The sequence below is a fragment of the Saccostrea echinata genome, unplaced genomic scaffold (assembly GCF_033153115.1).
Source record: "Saccostrea echinata isolate AGI-Se365-2 ecotype Australia unplaced genomic scaffold, CSIRO_AGI_Sech_v1 ptg000050l, whole genome shotgun sequence".
Classification (NCBI taxonomy): domain Eukaryota; kingdom Metazoa; phylum Mollusca; class Bivalvia; order Ostreida; family Ostreidae; genus Saccostrea; species Saccostrea echinata.
This window is the reverse complement of record NW_026889799.1, coordinates 2,390,016-2,393,980: the sequence shown is the minus strand read 5'-3', so window position 1 is coordinate 2,393,980 and position 3,965 is coordinate 2,390,016. Positions and strand designations below refer to the sequence as shown.

At 34.0% G+C, this 3,965-nt stretch overlaps 1 pseudogene; it reads right to left on the bottom strand.

Moving 5' to 3' along the window:
* Positions 1–263: 263 nt before the first annotated feature.
* Positions 264–2,905, bottom strand: LOC133203350 (uncharacterized; annotated as a pseudogene).
* Between the last annotated feature and the right edge of the window lie 1,060 nt (positions 2,906–3,965).

The window sequence follows — 3,965 nt, the reverse complement described above, 5'->3', positions numbered from 1 at the left end:
TTATGAGACATTCTAATTCCTTTGAAATTTTCATCAATGCATTAAAATACTTGAGATATTAAACAGTTACTTGAAACAAATCAAATATTCATTTAGCACAACTTTGTTTTAGACTATGTCAATGTCCTGAGGAAGTTGGCCACCACTCGTGCAGCAAACATGACCATGCCTCGATGTGAGCCCGCAGCTGATCTTCCATCAATGTGCGAGGGTTTCTACCATCCTGATAAAGAAGATGCAGTAAACCAGCTCTTGACAAGGTATCAGCGCAATTGAGGTGCATCGAACCCATGGTATGTGCCTGTTTCTTCAGGGTATGTTTCTCGGACTTTGGTAACAGCACAAGCAGGCAGTGGGACACGAACATTTCTCCCTAACCATCCCCAGCACCACCGCACCAGCTGTCTGTAGCCAATATACCGCATTCGACTGTAAAGAGAGGGTTTTTGTATGAGTATATTTTAAGTTTTTACAAGTTTTTTTGTTATCTGTTATTTGATAAAGATAATTTTCATATTTATATTTTTTTATGCAATGAATTTTATACATGTGTTTCATGTAGAGTTAATTGTTGACGTATACCTTTATGTTAGTGAAAATTTGATATTGAGCATTCTTTTGTTATTCAGATTCTTTTCGTGTTGTATTGTTGATTTCTAATATCTGGATTTGGCATTTAAGTTAATATTTTTGCTGTTTGAGATTTGTTTGTTTATTGTTTTTGTTGGTGTCCCATGTCAATATTTTTTTTCACTGTGATATGAAATTTCAAAGAGTAATCTTTTGTATGTGTTAAACATTTAATTTTAGATGAGACTTTTCACTTGTTATTAGTTATTACTTTTAATGAAGTATTTTGTTTAAACGAACATTGCCTTATTGTTTATTAGTTGTTTAGATGGTGCTCTGTATAGTTAAGATATATTATTTTGAAATTTTGTTTTTGGTTATTGTTGTTTTGTAAAATAAAAATACATCACATTGTTTACATGAAGTTATACTTTTAGTTATGTATTTTTGTTTTAATTTTTTTTTGTATGGGTTGTTAATGTTGTTGAGTATTTTTGAAGTAGACTTTCTTTTTGTTGTTGCTATTTATGAAATATGACTGTGGTATTATAAGACAATCAGATGGGAATTTTTTATGTGCTTCATTTGGGGAAAGTTAACCTTGTGAAAAGGATGATGATAACAAACAGTGATCGATATCATAATTCCTGGAAGTCAGGATAATGTGACTTTTGTATTTACCATTGTTTTTACTTTTTTTTTTGGGGGGGGGAGAGGTGAAATTAGAAAAAGTCAATCTCATAAATCCTGTAAACGATACACATCATGATTAAAGATATTAAGAACTGTATTATTACTATATTGATGCATCATTTCTTTTTATGATTATTTTCAAATATTTCTATCTTTAGAAATGTAATAGACATTTATATATTTTTTTATATATAATTCCTTATGTTTAGTACAGGTCCATATTTGGAAAACTGTATTTAGTGCAATACTTTGTTATGGTACTGCTTGTCTGTTGTAAATCTAGTCATTTGTTTAGAGATATAGATCCATTATACTCATTAAAACAATTGTCCACTAAAACTTGATCTTTGTTTACATTGCACTTACTCATTACTCTCTGGAAGGTCTTGATATTGCTGCCTGTACTCGAAATATGCAGTACGCAACACATATTGATTCAGACAGACTGGTTCAAATCCTTGGTGTAGGGTAATGCAGGTTTTTCAGGCATCTTCATGTAATACAGTCATAACTTCCGGAATTTCATGGCAACAAATAGATTCAGTTACAGTTGCCATTTCAGGACAGTGGTCACAAGAGCACCTGAAATTAAATTTGAAAAATTAAAAGAAATTCTATTGAAGTCTGGAAACATTTTGAAGAGTGTTAACCCTTCTAACACTTGTTAACAGGAGTTGAAATTTACAGTACCCCAATGTCCGGGGCTAGTCATTTTAAGACTCGTGCTATCTTGCGCTTTTCTATGTAGACTGATTTTTTTTTTACTAAGAACCAATTTAATTTGTTTCTGCCATCAAAGCATTTGAAACTTTAATTTGTTATGTTTTCATTTTGCATAAAAATTTGTTGGGCTAGTTAGTTTGAGGTCTTGGCTAGTAATTATGTACTGATCAGTAGCCACTAGGCTAGTGGGTTTTCTAGGAGAATTTCAACCCCTAGTTAAAAATGAAAATTTTAATGAATTTGGGTGTTTAGGATTGGTTTTAAAAGAATAATTAAAAAACATGTTGTATCTCATATTAGTTAGAATACGCTAACTGTGTCTCGGGACAAGCCCTCACTACAACCGGGTCTGTAGGACAATATCATTTTAACGATAGAACGTTCTATCTAATCTCTTATATGCCACATATTATGTTGGCTTCTCTAAATGAGGAATATTCACATTCTAGAGCTGAAGTTGCCTAGTTAAAAAGATGTACAATAAACTACAGTATGTATTTCACAAAACGTGCGAGCGAGTCTTGTCAACAAAATTTCTATGCAACCGTTCGTAAGCTTTTAAAAAATGATATTGGGAAGGCCTAATTCTCGCTTTTTCAATATTTATAGAGGTTTAATACTAAATGAATGTGTTCTTCAACATGATCAATAGCAAACTTTCCTTTATTGAACTAATTTGTAACGAAAATAAGACGTAACCCTACCACTCATTAGTTCCCAAGCGGTCCGACTGGTTGGTTTCATCTGGGGTGTTTCTTTCCAAATCTTCTTCATCAGAGTCGATCTCCGGCTCAAATAAATATGGTTCTGTCCCCAAATAAGCTGTGTTGTTCTCCATCTCATCAAAACTAGAGGAATAACATGACAATGTCTCGTTTAAATCGTCACTGTCGTCTCTAATGTCCATACTCGCCGCCATTCTGGTACATGTTCTGACGTCACGGCTTTAGAGCCTCGTTCTCGAGTGTTTTTATTTTTGTCTGATTGGATTTCTCTCGGAGGTAAAAATAGACGTTTTCAAAGCCCGATAACTCTGCTATTTGAGCATGGATTTTAATGCGGATTTTTACAACGGGTTTTTTACGACCAATTCTTTTTATCAATTAAATTTGCTCATCCACTGCAGGTAATCTTTAAAGGTTATTCCATGTGTTGACTAGGTCGTCCTCTAGTTCCGCTAGATTCTGTGGCTGGAAAAGCTGTCTCACTCTCCGGTCTATCTTGTCCCATTCATGCTTTTAGGGTTGAGATGTGGATGAAAAGGGTGCTTACAGAAATTGTCTTTACCTTGCCGAAAATATTAAGCCTACAGGACAAAACGTCTCCTTACACGCATTCCCCACACATCCTGTTTGTTCCTTACAATTTGAACAATTGAGGAAACTTCAATTAATTTTTAATGTGTGCCGAGCAGTTAAACAGTCTTGTAGTTAGGTTCTTTCCACAATAGTAAGTAATTCTTATGCAGTAGCCCTGTTGATGTGTCCTTACAGTACGTATACGTGTACGCCTTGACCATGGGCACTTCCGGTTCCAGTGAATTTCCGGATAAACCCTAGGATGGTTTTGTTCTGTTTGTTAAAAATCTAGCGATTTCTAATGATTGTAAAGAAATCAAGTAAGCTTTGTTCGTCTTTCGAACGGTATTTTTAAAGGTTTTAAGTAAAATAAACACATACAGTGAAAGGAAACACAACTCTCTTTAAGTACCACCAGCTTGGACCATGTCAACTTCACTTGCACATTGTTGTGCGGACAAACATCACATTTTAATCAAGCTTTTCTTTTTGTTTTTCGGAAACAACTAAAGATGGAAAACACATGGAAATTTTTGAAAAATAAAAAAATACACCGGAAAACATATGAATCTCGCACTTCATGCTTTTTAACAAAAACGGTCATGGTAGAGTAATTACACATTCAATTACAATATTTTTGGCCGTGGCAGATAAGCATTGTAAATTGAAGGCAAAATTGTA